Source organism: Bombina bombina, chromosome 1, assembly GCF_027579735.1.
Source record: "Bombina bombina isolate aBomBom1 chromosome 1, aBomBom1.pri, whole genome shotgun sequence".
In the NCBI taxonomy this organism is placed as follows: Eukaryota; Metazoa; Chordata; class Amphibia; order Anura; family Bombinatoridae; genus Bombina; species Bombina bombina.
In genome coordinates, this window is record NC_069499.1 from 696,362,614 (window position 1) to 696,386,687 (window position 24,074).

The following is a 24,074-nucleotide window of genomic DNA, read 5'->3' on the forward strand; positions in this document are numbered from 1 at the left end:
GGCCAAATTTCACTAATTTGTCTTATTTGGAGAAGCATGTTAGTATGCAGCCCATTGTTTTGCAGTTGTAATCAGATAAATTCAAGTAGAGATATAGATGAAGCAGGGTTAGACTTGATTTGTCTATAATGTGCATTCCTAGCTTTGGAAATTCGAAAAAAACAAAAAAAACAAAAGCTAAATTACATGAAAATAGAGCAAAACAAATTATAATTAATACATGCTACAAAGTTGTTTTCTAAATTAGACCATATAGTTATCTCCCTGCTTTTCAACAAAAGATACTAAGAAAATGAAGACAATGTTATCATATAATTAAATTAGACAGTTGTTTAAAATGGCATTCTTTATTTCAATTTATTAAAAAATTAAAAAAACATGATTTAAAGCATGTCCCATTAAATCACTTTTGCATCTCCTGTATTTTTTTAGACATTTTTTGATTCCTTACATACATTAAATACATGCAGTGCTATTTTAGCCTGATACATACATTAAACATACATTAAATATGCATTAAACAAATTCAGTATATTTCCTTGGATAATATCAGCTTCACTTAATAAATTAAGGATATTTGCTAATAAATGTACAAAACATTGAGCTAAAGTATCCTTCTGTCAATTTGTCAGTGAATTGAAAGAAAAACATACCAGTTACAGCTGCAGCTTTTATACCACTTAATATTGCCTTGACACTTTCTCTCTCAATATTTCTGCACCTATATCCTTTTCTCAGGCACAGCACATTTTTTTGACATCAAAGACATTTCATTTGCACCTGTTCTTGAACAAGGCTTTACATCACATCACTCCACATGCTTCCCACTGAGTCAATGAGATTAGTATCAATTGCTGTTTTGAGAAACCTTAACCTTTTCACTTTTCACTTGCATGCCATTCTGTATGTTAATGCTAGATATAACATTATCTTTGACTACATTGATATCTTCTTTATAAACTTAAATCCGTCTTGAAAATCTGTGAAACATAAAGAAAAACTGTGTTTCCGCTCATTAAAAAATAAGCTTGATTCTGAATTTATTTTGTTGTAGAGGCAACTGCTACTTACCCAGTGAACCTGCCAAGAGATTCCTTTGACATCATTAGACCAAACTCAGATGAGAGAGGTTTGTAAACCAATCTTAAACAACACATGGAGAACTTGATGATCAAAAGTGCTACGAGGCAGCAAGATATTCAAAAGGGAATGCATCGCCATGTTGAAAAAGCCTTCAGAATATTCAAAGTCAGCATCACCGAGAGGCATTTTACTATACATTTCAGTGGGTGGTGATACTTCTCTGATACTGTATATATTGAAAGCAGCATTGCCACCACCTACATTGAAGTTGTTATGTAAATGATCACTTTATACAGTACTGTGACAATACAATTTCCATGTGTCAACAGAAACTCAACCCCTGTTCTTACAGTACAATAGTAAATTAAACAGATCAATAATACAGCTATAGGAGCAGGGGGCTTGTGGGTATAGGTTATATGTATATACATAGTTTAATATATTAATGTATATTTATTGTATAGTATAATGTTATTATTTTGAGATTGCGATTGCGCATTTGCAATATTCATATTTCATAATATTGCAATCACAATTGCGCAATCGAGTTTTCTTATAATATTGCAATCACACTGTAGCAAATGTGGTTTATGTTAATATGAATATATATCTAAGTACAATAACACTTTAATACTAATTCTAACATTATACTATACAATACCCAGCTCCGATAGTTTTAATAGTTTGTTTGTGTTTTTTCTTTGCAAGCCTGGCAAACCCAAACAGACATTTCTCATTGGTCTTATGACATTTTGAATATCCGGCCATACAGAGAAGAAACATTCTGCATAATGCATTGAAGCTTTTTTAATGTAATCAGCAGGGAAGTTATCTCTTTGTATTGTAGTGTTGTGTGGAGGGCACCACAGATTCCAGCAGTACAGGCTGGGGTGCCAGTCTGTGGACAAGTTCATTTTCTAGGGGTTTAGAGTCAGCAGAATTCCAAATTTCTAATACAATTTTTTGGAATTAAAAGCAGTGTCTCAGGCCTTATATTTTTTCATCTAATCCTTCAGAATCAGTCAGTAAGGGTTCTGTCAATGATGACAACAGAATCCTACATCAAGCATCAGGGAGGAACTCACAGTGTGGCAGCACTGCAGGCAGTGGCACCTGTGTTCAAATGGGCTCAAATAAATCTTTCCTACCTCAAACCAGCTCACCTTCCGCGGAACACATAACACAGTTACAGATTTTCTGAGCAGCAAAAAGGTCATTTAAATGGAGGGATGTCTGAAAAGAGATGTTTTCCTTCCGATCAAAAGGAAACGGGACCTTACAGAAAGAGACTTATGGCCATTCATCACAATTATGCTACTTCTTCAGCAGATATCAATCACCAGGCAGTTTGGGGACTGATGAATTTGGCCGCTATTGGGGATTTTGACTAGGTTATGTGTTTTCTCCGCTGGCACTAATTCCACGTCTTCGGCCCAGAATCCAGAAGGAGAAAGGGATGCTTATCTTGATAGCTCCTTACTGGCAAAATAGACCATGTTTCCCTCTTTTGCTTCAGCTAACAATTAAGCCACCGGGTTACTTCCAGAAATTCCAGCCATTCTCAGTCAAGGTCCAGTCCTTTATCTTTGTCCTTGCAAGTTACATCTGATGGCATGGCTGCTGAGTGGGCAAGATTTTGCAATTTGAACTGTCCTCCTTCCCAAAGTTTTCTTTCATGATTTAGATAGAGCATACAATTGTACACACATTTCTATTACCAATTTATTTTTATTTTCTTGGTATCATTTGTTAAAAAGCAGGTACATAAGCTCAGGGAAGAATATCTGTCTGGAGCACTACATGGCAGAACGTTTGCAAGAATGTTATCCATTTGAAAGTACACTAGATGTCAGGACTATTTCCTGTCACTTAGTATTCCAGACACCTACCTAGGTACCTCTTCAACAAAAAATACCATGGGAACAAAGCACATTGAAAAAAATAAGTCAATTGGAAAATGTTTTTAGAATTGTATGCTTTGTCTGAATCACAAAATCATTTTTTGGGGTTTCATATCTCTTTAAAAGTATAGGACATATTGGGCCAGATTACAAGTGTAGCGCTAAATATCACTTGCATGCAAGTATACACATATTAACACATAAATATACATGTATATAATCAGATACATATATATTTACATTGCACTCCATGGGAACACACAGTTCCCATAGACCGCAATGTAAAGGCACTTTTTAGCACCATTTTTTTCTAACACCCCACTCCCACCAACTTTAAAGTCCCAAAACTGCCTAGTGCAGTTTTTTTATATTTAAAAAAAGCTAGATTTTTTTTAATAAAAACTACACCTCTATTTTGTGGGCATCTGGGTCACTTTAAAAAAAATAACCAGAAATCTAAGCTCTGGTTAATTTTAAAATTGCTAATTGCTACCACGAGTCATGGTAGCTATAACCAGCCACTTGTAATGGCTGTTTAATTAATGCGCTCCCGCAAATGGGCAAATTTGCCCAATTACGAGAGCACAATAATTTAGCACTCCACTTGTAATCTAGCCATTGGGTTAAGATGGTTTGGTTAAAATATTTAATCATCCATTTGTATTAACTGATTGTCTATTACTCTTTCAAAAGCAAATGGACCCTGTACTATTGATTGCACTCCACTTCAAATGTTGTTTCTATGCTAAATTAGTTTGGACAGGGGCAGGGGAATTTACACTTTTTTTTTTAAATGGGTTGAAATACTATCCTGTTGTGAAATCAGAATGTATTTGTAAATTGGAAATGCATCTAATATTTTTATTGTTAAAGGCCAGATTACAAAGTAGAGCGGTAAGTTTTTTGCACGCGTCTGATAGCGTTCAAATTATAAGTTGAAAGTAAAAAGTGTTTGCTTGCACCCTAACCTAACGTATTTTACCCATAGAAAATGGAGCAAAAAAGTGGAAAAAAAACACCATACTTGCGCAAACCCGACCACATATTCTCAAGTGTGCTAACCCGACATGAAATTATGAATATTTCACATTCCAATTTTCTATACATAGTAGAAAATGTTCTATTTATTCACAAACACACACACACACACATATATATATATATATATATATAAATATATATATATATATATATATATATATATATATATATATACTATATATATGATTATTTTTGCACAAACATATATTTATACCTATAAATATACATGATTATATATAGGTATAGATATATATAAATATATATAGGAATGTCTATTTAAAAATACATGTGAAATATTTACAGTAAATACCCAGTATAACACTTATTAAACGTGAATATTGCATATATAGGATTTTATATGTTTTCATCTACTTAACTGCAAAGGGCTCCAACACACTTCTATGTATATCTATATATGTATACATATGTGTTTATATGTGTATATATGTCTGTAAATACATTTATTCACATATAAATACATATTTATATGTATAACTTAAGCTGCACTCAAGTGATCATCTTTACTTTCAACTTGTAATATGAGCACTGCATCTAATTCACACAAACAGCCTCAATAAACCCCTTTTCACATGTTATTCAACACATTTTTATTTGCTTGAGAAAAGCATAATTATTGCCGAAACGCGTAGAGAATTTTTATCTTTGGTTTTAATAAATAAAGCTTCATTGTAGGCTTGTTGGCGATTTTGGAAATAAAGGCTGTTTACTAATAACATCTTGTGAGTATACTGCATTGGTTGTTTCCAGTGTATGATGTTACTGTACTATCCTAGTTTATCTCTTGGAGGTTGAGACAGTCTGATGTGACCAGTGGATCAAAGCCCGGAATTCAGCTATAAGAGACACAGCACGGCCATTTTTGCATCTACTCTTCTAGATTACAAGTAAGGCACAAAAATATTAGCGCTATTGAGAGCTAACACCACTCAAGTTAAATACATAGTGCTAAGTTATTGCTAAAGTCTCAGGTGTGCTAAGATCTGGAGGTCAGATAGAGTGGCTGCTCTAAGTCCCTCACCCCATATACTTTTTTGGGGCATTCTACAAAATCCTTTTAAGACTTTTGCTCAAGCGCTTACCCGAAGGTGTGCTAAGCAAAGTGTGCTAAAGCCAAAGGTGTGTTAAGAAATAGTTTAAAAAGCATTGTTCTTCACTCAGAGAATTTTAATATATTTATTTTTTAAAAGAAGAATATAATGTTAACATTTTTTTAAATGGATATGGTATGTGACCAGGTGTTGGACTGGGAAGGGCTGTGTGTGTGTATTTTTATTTGTATATATATATATATATATATATATATATATATATATATATATATATATATATATATATATATATATGTGTGTGTGTGTGTGTGTGTGTGTGTATGCATGTATATGTATGTATTTGTATATGTGTATATGCATTTTTATAGCTTTTCACAGCCAGACACTGCTAGCTCATGTGTGCCATATAGATTGTGCTTACTCCCATGGTGTTATTCATGAGTCAGCACTAATAAGCTAGTCTGTAAATAACATTGAGATAAGGGGTCAATCTGCAGAAGCTTAGATACAAGTATTTTAATATAACAGTGTTGGTTATGCAAAACTGGGGAATTGGTAATAAAGGGATAATCTATGTTTTTAAACAATAACAATTTTGGAGTAAACTGTCCCTTTAAGCATAAAAGTGTGAAAGGGCTTAATTTAATTTCAAAGAAGTAATTGTTTGTGAACTCATCAATGGCAATGGCTTATAAGCACACCACCTCTTAAAATGCAAAAAGTTGTGTTTCTGTTTGCTTTCACATATATAAATAAAACTGTAATACATTTTAAAATACCATGTTTCAAAATGCCCCTTTTGCAATTACAACAAAATACACATTATACTAAACTGCATATTTTAGATATGAATACAATTCATTGTTATAATACCATAAATACAGTTCTAGCTTTAAAAATAACAGACTTTTGAGAACAAAGCATATTGGGGATGCAGTTAATCTATTGAGTTATTTTATTCTTTTCCAAGAGATATACAGAAGAAGAAATACATTTTTTAGATCACTGAACTTATATACTTTTAGTGAAAAGAGTAGAGTCCAATAAAATACACATGATGTAGGTCTGTGCCAAGGAATTCCTGCCAGTTGTGCATGTTGTGCTTATTTGTTAATAAATATGGTCGTAGGGTCCTGCAAAAGCAATTTTATGTTTCCTATCACTCTTACCCTCTTAAGTATTGATTGACCTAAGAAGTGAGAATATGCTTGTCAGCATCACCTACAGCAGCTAAAACATTCCCTGATGACCTTCACATTTTCAGTATATTTTTTAAAATCAGCAACTTGGTAGCTATTTTTTGTCACAGAAGAAATGCTATGTTATAAATGCTTATAGTAGGTTAGAAAAAAAATATATTGCGCTAGGTCTGAACTAAAGATATTACTAATGATATTACTAAGCAAAATGATAACGATAAGTCCTTATATAGGTACACGCATATACAGAAATATTGAACAATGCTATACAATTCTAATAAACCATGATAAAAATAGAAGTTATATCAAATGTATCAGAGTACCTTAAAAAAAAAAAAGATGTTCATAAAATATCAATGTTATCCAATTTTCTTATTGAGCTCTGTATTAAAGTGTAACCAGCTTCTATTATAAGCAGGCTTCTGTTCTAAACAGACTTCTGTTTAGGGTGGGTTTCCTTTAACTTCCTTCGGTGCTGCTCTTATCCAGCCAGGTAATTTCTTGCTTGGCTCAGTTGATGGACAATATAGAAGACAAAAGGGAGACAGAAGCGCACACAAAGTATGATTCAAGTGAAGACTTTTAATATAATTAAAGCCCACGCAACACACTCAGTTGCACTTACTAGAAATATGATAAAAACAAGCATTCAGGTCAGATGTTCTGATGGTATAACTCCTGGAATAGTTGTAACCAACCTGATGGTAACTCTCAAGCACAACGGCTCCAAACACTGCTCAACATCCGGATTGTCACTTGCAGTTAACGGAAACACCTGGTGTACAGGAGGTGTCCAACGTCTGACTCTGTATATATTCCTCAACGCGTTTCCCCCGATCTACGGTCAGACTTTATCAAGAGGTCTTTGGTAAGAAAATTAAAATATTTTTCTTGCGCCCTTTTTGATTTAAATATCCATACATAGGAACGTCCATGATAACACAATAGGGGGCATGTGTAATTCTTTTAGTTCACTGGTTAAATAATAAATGGGCTTGGTGCATGTTGTTTCATATACAAATATACTTAAAAATACTTAAAATATATAACAAATATTTTGACACTATAAAAATTTTACCCATTAAAATATTTTACCCATTAAAAATATTAATGGGTAAAATAGACTTTAAATATTTGCATACACATAAAAACAAACCAAATAACTAAAAACATAAGTAATTGAAAAAACTTTGAATTTACATTATTATAATACATTCACCTAACCATATCTAGTTGTGATTGCCTAGTTTTGTATCTTGATGAATAACTATTTAATCATATACATCTATTAATACAGCTAATTGTGCCATAGTATGAATGGTAAACAATATAATATTCAAGTTTACTAAAATTGGGTAATTCTTTATGTAAATTTATCTCTCATTACTTTAACCCCTTAATGACAACAGTACTTTTCCATTTTCTGTCCGATTGGGACAAAGGCTATTTTTACATTTTTGCGGTGTCTGTGTTTAGCTGTAATTTTCCTCTTCCTCATTTACTGTACCCACACATATTATATACCGTTTTTCTCGCCATTAAATGAACTTTCTAAAGATACCATTATTTTCATCATATCTTATAATTTACTATAAATTTTTTTTATAAAATATGAGGAAAAAATGAAAAAAAAAACACTTTTTATAACTTTTAGCCCCAAAATCTGTTGCACATCTACAATCACCAAAAAACACCCATGCTAAATTTTGTCCTGAGTTTAGAATTACCCAATGTTTACATGTTCTTTGTTTTTTTTTTGCAAGTTATAGGGCCATAATTACAAGTAACACTTTGCTATTTCCAAACCACTTTTTTTCAAAATTAGCGCTAGTTACATTGGGACACTGATATCTTTCAGGAATCCCTGAATATCCCTTGACATGTGTATATTTTTTTTTTAGAAGACAACCCAAAGTATTGATCTAGGCCCATTTTGGTATATTTCATGCCACCATTTCACCTCCAAATGCGATAAAATACAAAAAATCGTTCACTTTTTCACAAATTTTTTCACAAACTTTCGGTTTCTCACTGAAATTATTTACAAACAGCTTGTGCAATTATGGCACAAATGGTTTTAAATGCTTCTCTGGGATCCCCTTTGTTCAGAAATAGCAGATATATATGGCTTTGGCGTTGCTTTTTGGCAATTAGAAGGCTGCTAAATGCCACTGCGCACCACACATGTATTATGCCCAGCAGTGCAGGGGTTAATTAGGGAGCTTGTAGGGAACTTGTAGGGTTAATTTTAGCTTTAGTGTAGTGTAGTAGACAACCTAAAGTATTGATCTAGGCCCATTTTGGTATATTTCATGCCACCATTTCACCGCCAAATGCGATCAAATAAAAAAAAAATGTTTCCTTTTTCACAAACTTTAGGTTTCTCACTGAAATTATTTACAAACAACTTGTGCAACTATGGCACAAATGGTTGTAAATGCTTCTCTGGGATCCCCTTTGTTCAGAAATAGCAGACTTGGCGTTTGCGTTGCTTTTTGATAATTAGAAGGCCGCTAAATGCGGCTGCGCATCACACATGTATTATGGCTAGCATTAAAGGGGTTAATTAGGTAGCTTGTAGGGAGCTTGCAGGGATAATTTTAGCTTTAATGTAGAGATCAGCCTCCCACCTGAAACATCAGACACCCTGATCCCTCCCCCACCCTAAAATTGTCCCTGCCATCTTAAGTACTGGCAGAAAGTCTGCCAGTGCTAAAATAAAAGGTATATTTGGTTGTTGTTTTTTTAGCATATTTACATATGCTGCTGTGTAGAATACCCCCTTAGCCCCCAACCTCACGGATCCCCTATCAAACAGTTCTCTAACCCTACCGCTCTAGCTTAATGGGCACCATCTTGGGTACTGGCAGCTGTCTGCCAGTACCCAGTTTATAAAAAAAAATAGTTTGAATATTTGTTTTCCCTTTTCTCTAGTGTAGCTTCCCCCCCTCCCTCCCCCACCTCCCAGAACCCTTTGATTGTTTAGAAATAAAAATTACCCCAATTTTCCCCCAATTTTTTATTTTATTTTTCTGTAGTGCAGCAGTTCCCATCCGCTCCCGCCCCGTGCCCGCGCCCGCCCGACCGCCGCCCCCGTGCACGTGCATCCATGAGTGCCCCCTGACAGATTCCTCCTCTGATCCGGCCTCCGATCCCGCCCCCCTCCACATCACAGGCCGCCCACCCGCCTCCCTCCTTTGCTGCCACCCACCAACAATACTCTGGTGCAGAGAGGGCCACAGAGTGGCTCTCTCTGCATCGGAGGCTTGTAAAGAGGTATTGAGGCATCACTGAAATACCCTCAAAGCTGCTGAAAGCGATCTTAATTGCTTCCAGCACTCTGTTAGACAACTGACGTACCAGGTACGTCTATTGTCATTAACTGCTTTTTAATGCATGACGTACCTGGTACGTCAGTTGTCATTAAGGGGTTAAAGGATCTAAAGTTAAAGAAATTGAGATATGGATGTATGTGTTACATGAAAGCCGCCACATCAATATCTATATTGAGCCCTAGCGGTTGAAGGGTTTTTAATTTATAGATCCAATTGGTCTCTAATTTTCTAAGTTCTAGCAATCTGTTTGGTTTGGTGGGAGGTACCCAATCAATAACCTGAACTTTTAATGATTTGGGATTACCGCCGTGATAGTCTGAAAAATGCTTGGAAACACTGTGTTTAAGAAATTTTTCTTTTATATTATATAGATGTTCGCTGGTTCTTCGTCTAATCTTCCTTTTCGTGCGGCCTACATACAGTAGGCCACACCCACAGTGTAATAGATACACAACATATGTAGAATCACAATTGCTCTTAAAAGAGATATTGAATGTTTCAGTTAAATCTGAGTTTGAAAAGGTTGGTGACTTTTTAACATGTTCACACATATTACATCTTGCTTTACCACATTTTAGGGTACATTTCCACTTCTTACAACCAATTGTTTTTACCTATATTGTTCAATTCTTTTGATTTTCTTTTTGCTCATAATTTACTTGGAGCTAACAAATTATTTAAACTCTTACCCTTCCTATATGTAAACACAGGCTTCTCATTCAAATACGGTCCCAATACTAGGTCAGTTCTTAAAAGGGGCCAGTGTTTTTTAAAAATATTTTCCAACTTCCTTGAACTCTCATTAAATGTGGTAATAATTCTAAGTGGTTTAGTGTCAGTGGAGAGGGATTTGAGTAGTTTATTATGAATCTTTGTACCTAAAGGTTCATTGGTCTGTTTATCAGTTTTTCCCAAGAATGAATTTCTATCCTTATTCTTAGCTCTGTTCCTTGCTATTCTGATGTTTTCTAAACTGTATTCCTTTTCAAGAAATTTCTTTTTTAGGATATCTGCTTCACTTTCAAAATTGTTAATATGCGTGCAGTTCTTTTTTATACGAAGGAACTGACTATAGGGAACATTATCTAACCAACATCTCTTATGTGTGTTTTTGGTTTGAATAAAACTATTTCTATCAGTGGTTTTTCTATAATTTTTTTTTTTCAACAAAAGCTTTATTGAATGAACAGACATAATGTTACAACTGCATTCAAATTGTCATGTGTCACTGCAAGTGACACATAATATACGATACATTGATAACAAGGAGTGATTTTCTCAAATGCTATACATATATAACTTAACAACAAAACATCTGGTCATTTTTATCAATCAGATAAGTGCTTCAAATGGGTATCAATTATCAACTTTTATAGCCGAGTGCGTCGAGGCAGAGCCTTTACATATTTTAAAACTATTCAATATTTAGGTGCATAGGATAATAAGTCACTATGCGGCCCATAGTGTACTCAATCCAGTCGGCGTGTTATGGCCTTTGAAGGAGTTGGGGGGACATTGAGTGGGGGAATCAAGGGAAAAGCCAAGGTAGGAAGAAAAGAGACAGAGAAAAGGTTAAAGGTTAGAGGTTAGGGAAGGGAGAGTAAAGGGAGCAGGAAAAAAAAAAAAATCTGACTGTGTACCACAAACTACCAAGAACATCTCATATAAAGCAAACAACGGTCATCTTACGGGGGCTACAATGATCTACAGATCCCTGCCCTCCCATATTAGTGTCATATATTCATGTGTTTCTAGCTTCCCGATCCTAAGATAGTGGAACCTTTCTAGAGTTAGCAAGTCCCGCACCTCTGCCCTCCACTCCTCTAGGTTTGGTATCTGAAGTGATTTCCAGTGTCTCGGTATGAGACCCTTGGCCCTGTTCAACATTAAGAGAAACAGATGATGTTTAGCTTCCATAGCTATCTTTGGGAGCTCATGATAGATCAGATACTTAGGATTCGGTGGAAGAATAATTTGTAGATGCCTGCCACTTTTGCGAAATACACTCTCCCAGAAGGGTTGTATAAGTGGGCATTGCCACCAAATGTGCAGCATAGATCCCTCCTCCCCACAGCCTCTCCAGCCCTCCCCACCAGCACTAGGGTATATTTTTCTCAGTCTCTGAGGAGTGAGATACCACCTGCTTAAAAATTTGAAATGCATTTCCTGGAGCCTAGCTGACACAGATGCGCGTTGGGCTTTGCTGACGCCACGTTTTTGCTGAAAATTTTGGCCCCAATCTCAATGCCCAGGTCTTTCTGCCAGGCAATAGCATAAGAAGGCAACACCTCTCCGTCCCCCTCCATGAGTAGTTTATATAAGATTGAAATCAAGTGGCGCGGTGGGGTCTCCGAAGTGCACAGCATCTCAAAGTGCGTTCTCTGTCTGTTTAAGGAATCTCTGTTCCCAAGAGTGCCAATATAGTGGTTCAGTTGAGCCACTCTGAACCATGAAGAAAAAAGTTCACAATCCCAATCAGCATGCTCCCTTTGTGTTTTAACTTTCCTGCGTGTTAGCGTGTTGGAATTGGTGACTTCCGATAGTGGGTAAGACGAGCCCGTGGAGTGTGTTTTGTTGGCGATGCCAATGTCTGGATTTTCCCGGACCGGTATCAGCGGGGAAACCACTGTGGAAATATGATTCCATGCCCTGAGTAATCTGTCCCAAACCTGAAGCACGTCTCCAATCAGGGGATAGTGGGCAATCCAGCTTGGGCGGAGACTAGGGCTAATCCATGCGAGTGCACCGACATTTCCCCTCTGGAGGATCTCCCTGTCCAAGGATATCCATGCCTTGTCCAGTGGTCCACGACACCACTCCACTATGCGTTGGAGAGAAATTGCCTTAAAATAGTCACTAAGTCGAGGAACACCCGCCCCTCTTCTACTCCTGGGGAGATACATTGTTTTTTTTTTGTATCCTCAGTCTCTGCCCCCTCCAGATATATGTCTCCATAGTTGACTGTATTTGATGGATTAGGTGGCCAGCAGAGGCCAAAGGGACTGCCTGCATTATATATCAAACTCTGGGTAGGACATTCATTTTCATGACATGAATTCGTCCCATCCAGGAGATGGTTTTATTTCCCACGACGCAAAGTCCCGCAGAACATCATCTCTGATGCGTTTATAGTTCCCATTAACAATGTCTTTAACCGACGAGGCCAATGTGATACCCAAGTATTTCAAATGCCCTGTCACAATTTTCAAAGGGCAGTGAAAGCCTTGCGTTGTGAAAATATCTTGGGGCATTGAGATGTTCAAAATGTCTGATTTTGAGAGGTTAAGTGAGAAATCCGATACCCGACCGAACATTTCAAATTCTTCTAGTGAGGTCTGTAGAGACAGGGCATTGTCAGCTAGAGTCAATAGGACATCGTCGGCGTACATTGCCAACTTGTGTTCCATACCTCCCGTTCTAATACCGCTAATGTCTGGATTATCTCTGATGTGACTCGCCAACACCTCCATAACCAGGGTGAAGAGACAACAGGCACCCCTGTCTCGTACCGTTGGAGATGGGAAAGGACCTCGAGAATAAGCCATTCACTTGGACCCTAGCGTTAGGGTTGGAATATAATGAGGTAACAAAATTTGTAAAACGTGCACCCAAGCCCATTTTCTGCAGTGTGTGCCGCATAAAGATCCAATTAACCCTGTCAAAGGCTTTCTCCGCGTCCGTTGACACAAGGATCAACGGCGCAGAGTTGGCCTGCGTGTAAGAGATCAGTTGGATAAACCGAAGGGTATTATCCCGTGCTTCACGGGCTGGTATAAATCCCACCTGATCTGTATTGACCAGCTGGGGTAGAGATTTTTTGAGGCAGTTCGCCAGTACTTTGGCCAAAATCTTCACGTCACAGTTAAGCAATGAAATAGGCCTATAACTGCTGGGTTGGTTTTCAGGTTTACCGGGGTTCGGGATAACCGAAATAAAGGCTTCTAACATTGAGCATGGTAATATAGGGGTTTCAGATAACTGATTGAACAGTTTAAGCAGGTGAGGTGTGAGGATGTCAACAAATTTTTTATAGTAGCGTGTACTGAACCCATCCGGGCCGGGGCTTTTGCCCACTGGAAGGCTCTTAATGGCTGCCAAGATCTCCTCAGAGGCAATGGGGGCATCTAGTTGTTCCGCCTCCTCCATGGGCAAACATGGGAGGTCAGCTTTCGCAATGTACTCTCAGATATCCTGTTCAGGAATCTGCTCTTTTCCCGTGGCCCCTTGCCTTTCAGCGGGGGTATGTATATTATAAAGGGACTCGTAAAAGGTCCCGAACGTGTTGGCTATAGACTGGCTGTCTCTGTGCCTCCCGCCTTCCTTGTCAACTATCTCATAGACATAGGACCGTAATCTCTTCCTCGCCAGGGCACGAGCCAGCCACTTACCCACCTTATTACTGTGCTCAAAGAACTGTTGGTGCAAAATAAGCGCTTTTTTGTGTTGTTCTTTCTGCAAGTGTTGCAACAAGGCGTCTCTGGCGTCAGCCAGACTTCTGTGCTTCTTGCGGTTGTTGGGTTGGTCCTTGTGGGCCAATTCTTTTTGGGCCACTTGGTCCAATAGGGAATTATAGGTATCTCTCCTGGATTTACACAATGCTGCGCTGTGCTTCATGAATAAGCCTCTAGTCACATACTTATGAGCCTCCCAGACAACAGAGTTGTCCATAGTCTCGTTCGCATTTAAACGGAAGTATTCTTCAATACCGCCGTGTAATTTTTGAGTTAGGAGTGTATCGTCAAGTAGATATTCGTCCAATCTCCAAATGTACGGTGTTATAGGAGTATTAGGCCAGTCAATTGAGCATCTGACTGGGGCGTGGTCAGACCGAGTAATCGGGTTTATAGTGCAACTTGTCGTAACCGTCAGGCCCCTCGAGTCAGTGAGGAGATAGTCTATCCTCGTGTATTTCTTGTGAGGGAAGGAGTAAAAGGTATAATCCCTGTTTGTCGGGTGAAGAGTCCGCCAAATGTTGTGAAGAGCCAACTCATTAAAGGATCGAATCAGGTGTTTAAGCACTTTGTGCAGAGCGCTGGAGAGACCATCCGAGACGTCCAAAGTTGGATTCAGAGATACATTGATATCTCCCCCCACATATAATGTTCCCCTCTGTGTCTCAAGCAATTTAAGCGCTACATTCGTAAAAAATACATCCTGAGCTTTGTTTGGAAAATAAAGGTTGGCCAGGGTCATGGGCCTTCCGTATAATGTGCCTGTCAATATTAAGTACCTACCATTGGGATCTTTTAGTGCCATTTGGAATGGGACGGTATGACGAAACAAGATCCCCACCCCATTATTTTTGGTTGGTCCTGAGGCAAACTGAGCCACTGGATAGTGTTTGTTGAACTACTTAGGTTCTCTTAGCTTCGAATAATGTGTCTCCTGAATGAACACAATATCACCTCCCAACCTATGCAGGTCTCGGGTAATAATGGAACGCTTCTCCGGGCTATTGAGACCTTTAACGTTTATGGTGTAAGAGTCCAAAGTGTGTGATCCGGTCCGCGGACACATGTTAAAAAAAAAAAAAAAAGCGGGGGTGGGGAGAGGGTCAGAGGGGAGGGGATAGCAAAGCTAAGGAATAATTAGAGTTGTAAAGTAAGAGGGATAGGACTGTAGTGTGGGGGGGGTGAGAATTTAGAGAGAAGGAGTAGAGGGAGACAGAGAGGGGTCCTCAGGTGAACTGGAGACCAGGGGTCTGAGCTCCCTTCTGCTAGCCCAGTATAGTCTGGGGTGTAAAAAGCAGTGAGAATGGAAAAGGACAATCTGTAACAACAAATATAAGTGAACAATAGGAGGTAGTAACCTCAGCATTCTTATGAAGAATTATAATTGCAATGTTAAACTTTGTAGGTAAAGTAACCCTAAAACAAGTATATATTAAATGTCAGAACCTATATATAAACCAATCACGTACATCATAGGATCAGAAGAAGATAAAATAAAGGGAGGAACGCTAAAGCTAGATCCCCAATGATATATATTAATCCACAGAGGGCTCCCGACCCACCCGCCCGCAACACACACAAACCCAGAATAAAGAGATGAATAATTTACTCTCCTCACATCCTTATGTATTTCTATAATTTTTTAACCGCTATCTGATTTTCTGAATCCTTATATAAAATAATATCCAGGAACTCAATTTGAAGTTTTGAATGTGATTTTGTAAATTTAAGGTTATAATTATTACTATTGATATATTCTATAAAGTTGTAAATTAATTGTATTTCACCTTTCCATAAGATTAAAATATCATCAATATATCTACCGTACTTGACGATATTCTCATGAAAAGGATTGTTATTCCATATGTATTCTAACTCAAATGCATTAACATATACATTAGCATAAGAGGGGGCAAAGGTGGTGCCCATTGCCATTCTTTGCATCTGTAAGTAAAATTTGTTTTCAAAAAAGAAATAGTTATGTTGAAGTATAAAATGAATGCACTCTACTAGAAAAAATATATGGTGTGTGGGTATCTGCCATTTATAAAGTTCCTCCCTGATTTTTTCTACTCCATTGTTATGTGGTATACAGGTGTAGAGGGCCGATACATTGCAGGTGACCCAACACATGTTTTCTTCCCATGTTAGTCCCTCATACTCATTGATTACTGAGGTTGTGTCCTTAAGGTAGGCCCTAGTATTTTTAACCAATGGCTGCAGGTAGTAGTCTACATATTTTGAAATATTGTCACAGATAGATCTGATCCCTGAAATAATTGGCCTACCTGTTTTTTTTTTAGAGTCTTTATGGACCTTCGGGAGATGGTAAAAAATAGAGATGTTGGGTTGCGGGGTGAATAGGAATTTATATTCTTTATTATTTAAGATACCATCTACTTTGACTTTATTTATATTATACTAATCTTTTTAACAAAATCTTCTGTTGGATCTCTAGGTAACAATTTATACATTTTTTTGTCATTCAAAATATTATTTGCCTCCTGTAGATAGTCAGACCTGGTCTGTATAACTATACCCCCACCCTTATTATGATCTCCTCATTATTAGTTAGTTTCTGGAGAGACTTTCTTTCTAGAATTGTTAAATTGTCATTATGGTTGTTAAGGTAAATATGATCTTTACTAAAATGTTCTTCTATATCTCTAAGTACAAGTTTTGAGAACATAGACACTTGTTCGCCTTGAGCCCCTACCGGATTGAAACTAGACCTTAAAACCTGAATGATGAACTTCTGGTTCTACATCATGTGTAGATATATTGAGAAGATCTTCAATGAACCCCTCTCTACGAGATTAGGATTTAATTTCTCTGTTGTTAAACTCTCATTCTCCAAACTTTTGAGAATATTTAAAGTACCAAGATCACTCAAATTAAAATGATAAGAGTTCTGAGCTACTCTATTTTCAGGATTTTTTAGATAATGTTGTTGTAGGGTAAGTTTACGAACAAATTTGTGCACATCAATGTACATTTCAAATTTGTTTGGTTTGGATTTGGGTGCAAATTTGAGGCCTTTTTGTAAGAGGTTAAAATCATTGGAGTCCAGATCTATACCTGCCAGGTTGAAAATTTCATTTTTTGCTTGATTTAGTCTATTCTTATTTGCAGTGTTTGCCTATACTGTCTTTCCTCCTCTATTTCCTCTTCTTCCCTTTCTAGTGATCTTTTTCTATGTCTGCTTCGTTCTTCTTCTACCTTTTGTTTGAAAAAACTTTGTTCTTCTCTGTCCCTTAAAAAAGGACGGCTTTCAAAGGTTTCTTTAGGTCTTGCACCTTTTATTCCCCATACTCCTTTATCCAAATTATTACCATTACTTAGAGGTAATGGTAATAAAATAAAGCCTATAATGAACAATATCATATACCTACAAAAAATACATTTTATTTTTTGTAAAATAGCACAAAACAATGCACAAACAGCACCTTAAGTTCCCAAATTCTCTTTTTCAATTCAGGGTTAGTGGTGACCGGTGGGGTAGAGGAGACTGCCTTCCTCTCAGTATTCCAACAAAAAGAGTGTCCACAGCACCAAGTAAATGAAAAGAGGTTTATTCTGGTACAAACATTAAAACATGCAACGTTTCGGGATCCATTCCCTTAATCATGCATAGATACAACAGGTGTGTTGCTTTATAGGGAAACACATTAACCCTTTAATGATATTTAAGCATTACTTGTATTATAGCATCACCTAGTGGAGAATGAAAATCATTACATTTTATTAATTACAACTATTTATTTTGATGCTTTTAACTTTTATAAAGACAAAACTGAGTGCACTTTAACCCATTGATTGTATTAAAAACAATACTTACATAGAACAGATGCCACAATTTACAGGAACACAGAAAAATCAAGTTCCCTATTTAAACCTAGGGGAACCATTGAATTTAACCTATGAATCCAAAAGGATTCCTTTTGCTTTAATACCTGTTCCCTGTTTCCTCCTCTGCGGAGTCTTCCTATACCATCAATGACTTGCCATCTGAGCTGGCTGATACTATGGCCTGCTTCTATAAAATGACAAGCAACAGGAGCATTCATATCCTTACAGCGTATATTGGATCTGTGCTGACTCATCCTGTCTCTTACTTTTCTGGTCGTCTCCCCCAAATAGATCTTCGAGCATGGGCACTTAATAAGATAAATTACAAAGGATGAGTCACATGTATAATGTTCCTTAATTTTAAACTTTTTCCCTGTTAATGGATGAAGAAATTCTTTACCTTTAATGACAGCATTACAACTGGCACACCCTAAACATGGGAATGTGCCTGTGTTTTTAGAAGTGATATATGTTTGCTTCTGGGCTTTACTGGATCCTATATCACTCCTCACTAACCTATCCTTTAAGTTAGGCACTCTTTTATATGCCATCATGGGGTTTTCTTTAAATGCTGCAATTTCAGGATTACAATTTTTAAGGACATTCCAATGCTTATTAACAATTCTAGAAATCTCCTTACTGTAAGGGTTGAATTGTGTAACACATACCATACGCTGATTTTTATCCTTTCTATTCTTATTAAAGGTCACTTTTTCTTTTAAAATTCTCTCTTTTTCTGTGTTAACTAAAGGGGCTGGATAACCCCTTTCCTTGAATCTTGTAGCCATTTCATTTAACCTCAGCTCTACCAATGTTTTGTCAGTTACTATCCTTTTAACCCTTAACATTTGGCTACGAGGTAATGAATTTTTCAGTCTATCTGGGTGATAGCTATCAAATGACAATAGGGTGTTTCTGTCAGTGGGTTTCTTATGTAGATCCACATTTAATAGACCATCAGTGTTCCTATATACAACAGTATCTAGAAAAACAATTTTTTCCTCACTATGTGATAGGGTATACTTAACCCCATTAACAGAGTTATTAAGTTGTTCAACAAAGGATAAAAGGGATCCAATGTCACCCCACCACACGCCAAACACGTCATCTATGAAGCGCCACCAGGCTGCGCCATAGAGTTTGAACAAAGTATTCTCATATACAAATTTTTCTTCAATTTGTCCCATAAAGAGGTTGGCGTATGATGGGGCGACATTGGACCCCATAGCAGTTCCCCTGACCTGCTCATACCAATCATCAGCAAAGAGGAAATAATTGTGATATAACACTAATCTCAAAAGCTCTTCCACAAAATATAATTGCGGGGTGGTATAAATGCCAGCGTTTTTTAAAGTGCACATACTGGATTCAATGCCACTTTCATGGTTAATGACAGTGTATAAACTGCATATATCAAGGGTAAATAGTATGTATTTAGTGTTCTGGACAGATAGATTATTCACTTTATTTAAAAAGTCACTAGTATCCCTGATGTATGAAGTTAATTTTAACACTTCTGGCTGAAGTAATTTATCCAAATATGTGGCAATGTTAGTGAAAACAGAATTCACTCCTGCCACAATGGGCCGACCTGGGGGTTTCTCAAGGCTCTTATGTACCTTAGGTACTGTATAGAAAATAGGGGTTTTTGGCCACTCTACAAGAAGATAGGTGAACAGATTTTTATCAATAATATTTCTATGCAAGGCTCTATCTAAAATAGATCTAACCTCCTTTTGAATATTAAATACCGGGTTGCAATCTAACCTTTTGTATGTAGTGTTATCTTGTAACTGTTCCCTTATTTCTTGTGTATAGTACTCATTTTGCAATAACACAGTAGCACCTCCCTTGTCAGCTCTGCGTAAGGTAACCCCTTTTGTTTTTAAATCCTTAATGGCTAAGAGTTGGTCCTTAGTCAAATTGGGTTTACATAACTTAGGCTGATATTTAATCTTTTCTTTTAATTTATTAAGATCAAAATTCACCAATTTGACAAAAGTATCAACACTGCCATTAATATCAGGGGGAATAAATGTACTCTTTTTGAACAGGCCTGTACCTTTAAGTTGCAGCCTATCATTGATTAAATTTGTAGGAGATTCACCAGAAATGCATACTTTATCTTTATTAGCAAAAAATGCCTTAAGCCTTACAGACCTAAAGAACTTAAACATGTCCTTATCCAATTCAAAAAGGTCAATATTCCTTGCTGGGCAAAAAGTCAATCCCTTATTTAACACTGCCAGTTCGTTTTCAGTCAGTGGGACATCAGACACATTTATTACATTTGTTACTTGCTGTGTGTGGTTTTCTTCCGGTTGCTCTCTCTCGCCGGCTGTCTGCGGCGTGCTGCCTTTCCTGCGGTGCCTGCGACCCCCTCTGTGGCCTCGCCTGGCGACCTCACCGCTTCGTCGCATGAAGATAAAAAACTTGAGCCACTGGAGGAATCAGATCCCTGCGTGCCTTCTCCGGTCGCTTGTGTATGACGTCCGCGTCCTCGACCGCCTCTCCGGCCTCTGTAGCCAGCTGATCTCTGTGGCCAATCGGAGCCCTCGGACCGCCATCTATACACTCTCCCTTGAAGGTAATCAGACTCATCCCTAAGGAACTTCGATCTTTTTCGATCCTGGATCTCCTTCTTTTGGGCTGCAATTTTTTCATCGATGGTCTTGATATTTTTATCAAACTCCTCTTGTGGTAAGGCTTGCTTAAGTTCCTCTTTACCCAGATTAATTAGAACCAACTGCTTCTCTATTTCCTGCTGCAATGTGTCCACTGTGAGTACCATAAGGTCATAGGAGCATTTATTTAATATGGCCTCAAACTTGTTGCAATAATCTTCATGGTCTTTTAATAATGTTGGTCTTGTATTCATTCTGAGACCCCTTGGAATACGTTTAACACGAAAATACTCTGCTAATGTTATTGCATGTAATTCCCATGCCATATTTCTTCTACTTAGCTTTTCATATTCGTTCGTGTTTTTTTCCACAGGGGCCTCTTTAAGAAAATCCCTTGATCCTCTTATCAGGGTGGTAATTCTTGTGGCATCCATATCTGTGTAAGTAAAAGTTCTTGTACCATCTGTTTTCACTTGTTTATCCATATTTGAACAATCTTTACCAGGGATAGATGCAAGTGTGATTGTATTAAAAACAATACTTACATAGAACAGATGCCACAATTGTGGCATCTGTTCTATGTAAGTATTGTTTTTAATACAATCAATGGGTTAAAGTGCACTCAGTTTTGTCTTTATAAAAGTTAAAAGCATCAAAATAAATAGTTGTAATTAATAAAATGTAATGATTTTCATTCTCCACTAGGTGATGCTATAATACAAGTAATGCTTAAATGTCATTAAAGGGTTCATGTGTTTCCCTATAAAGCATGTGCACACACCTGTTGTATCTATGCATGATTAAGGGAATGGATCCCGAAACGTTGCATGTTTTAATGTTTGTACCAGAATAAACCTCTTTTCATTTACTTGGTGCTGTGGACACTCTTTTTGTTGGAATACTGAGAGGAAGGCAGTCTCCTCTACCCCACCGGTCACCACTAACCCTGAATTGAAAAAGGGAATTTGGGAGCTTAAGGTGCTGTTTGTGCATTGTTTTGTGCTATTTTGCATTTTGGGACTGCAGCTCACACTTGCATCTATCCCTGGTAAAGATTGTTCAAATATGGATAAACAAATGAAAACAGATGGTACAAGAACTTTTACTTACACAGATATGGATGCCACAAGAATTACCACCCTGATAAGAGGATCAAGGGATTTTCTTAAAGAGGCCCCTGTGGAAAAAAACACGAATGAATATGAAAAGCTAAGTAGAAGAAATATGGCATGGGAATTACATGCAATAACATTAGCAGAGTATTTTCGTGTTAAACGTATTCCAAGGGGTCTCAGAATGAATACAAGACCAACATTATTAAAAGACCATGAAGATTATTGCAACAAGTTTGAGGCCATATTAAATAAATGCTCCTATGACCTTATGGTACTCACAGTGGACACATTGCAGCAGGAAATAGAGAAGCAGTTGGTTCTAATTAATCTGGGTAAAGAGGAACTTAAGCAAGCATTACCACAAGAGGAGTTTGATAAAAAAATCAAGACCATCGATGAAAAAATTGCAGCCCAAAAGAAGGAGATCCAGGATCGAAAAAGATCGAAGTTCCTTAGGGATGAGTCTGATTACCTTCAAGGGAGAGTGTATAGATGGCGGTCCGAGGGCTCCGATTGGCCACAGAGATCAGCTGGCTACAGAGGCCGGAGAGGCGGTCGAGGACGCGGACGTCATACACAAGCGACCGGAGAAGGCACGCAGGGATCTGATTCCTCCAGTGGCTCAAGTTTTTTATCTTCAAGCGGCGAAGCGGTGAGGTCGCCAGGCGAGGCCACAGAGGGGGTCGCAGGCACCGCAGGAAAGGCAGCACGCCGCAGACAGCCGGCGAGAGAGAGCAACCGGAAGAAAACCACACACAGCAAGTAACAAATGTAATAAATGTGTCTGATGTCCCACTGACTGAAAACGAACTGGCAGTGTTAAATAAGGGATTGACTTTTTGCCCAGCAAGGAATATTGACCTTTTTGAATTGGATAAGGACATGTTTAAGTTCTTTAGGTCTGTAAGGCTTAAGGCATTTTTTGCTAATAAAGATAAAGTATGCATTTCTGGTGAATCTCCTACAAATTTAATCAATGATAGGCTGCAACTTAAAGGTACAGGCCTGTTCAAAAAGAGTACATTTATTCCCCCTGATATTAATGGCAGTGTTGATACTTTTGTCAAATTGGTGAATTTTGATCTTAATAAATTAAAAGAAAAGATTAAATATCAGCCTAAGTTATGTAAACCCAATTTGACTAAGGACCAACTCTTAGCCATTAAGGATTTAAAAACAAAAGGGGTTACCTTACGCAGAGCTGACAAGGGAGGTGCTACTGTGTTATTGCAAAATGAGTACTATACACAAGAAATAAGGGAACAGTTACAAGATAACACTACATACAAAAGGTTAGATTGCAACCCGGTATTTAATATTCAAAAGGAGGTTAGATCTATTTTAGATAGAGCCTTGCATAGAAATATTATTGATAAAAATCTGTTCACCTATCTTCTTGTAGAGTGGCCAAAAACCCCTATTTTCTATACAGTACCTAAGGTACATAAGAGCCTTGAGAAACCCCCAGGTCGGCCCATTGTGGCAGGAGTGAATTCTGTTTTCACTAACATTGCCACATATTTGGATAAATTACTTCAGCCAGAAGTGTTAAAATTAACTTCATACATCAGGGATACTAGTGACTTTTTAAATAAAGTGAATAATCTATCTGTCCAGAACACTAAATACATACTATTTACCCTTGATGTATGCAGTTTATACACTGTCATTAACCATGAAAGTGGCATTGAATCCAGTATGTGCACTTTAAAACCACCCCGCAATTATATTTTGTGGAAGAGCTTTTGAGATTAGTGTTATATCACAATTATTTCCTCTTTGCTGATGATTGGTATGAGCAGGTCAGGGGAACTGCTATGGGGTCCAATGTCGCCCCATCATACGCCAACCTCTTTATGGGACAAATTGAAGAAAAATTTGTATATGAGAATACTTTGTTCAAACTCTATGGCGCAGCCTGGTGGCGCTTCATAGATGACGTGTTTGGCGTGTGGTGGGGTGACATTGGATCCCTTTTATCCTTTGTTGAACAACTTAATAACTCTGTTAATGGGGTTAAGTATACCCTATCACATAGTGAGGAAAAAATTGTTTTTCTAGATACTGTTGTATATAGGAACACTGATGGTCTATTAAATGTGAATCTACATAAGAAACCCACTGACAGAAACACCCTATTGTCATTTGATAGCTATCACCCAGATAGACTGAAAAATTCATTACCTCGTAGCCAAATGTTAAGGGTTAAAAGGATAGTAACTGACAAAACATTGGTAGAGCTGAGGTTAAATGAAATGGCTACAAGATTCAAGGAAAGGGGTTATCCAGCCCCTTTAGTTAACACAGAAAAAGAGAGAATTTTAAAAGAAAAAGTAACCTTTAATAAGAATAGAAAGGATAAAAATCAGCGTATGGTATGTGTTACACAATTCAACCCTTACAGTA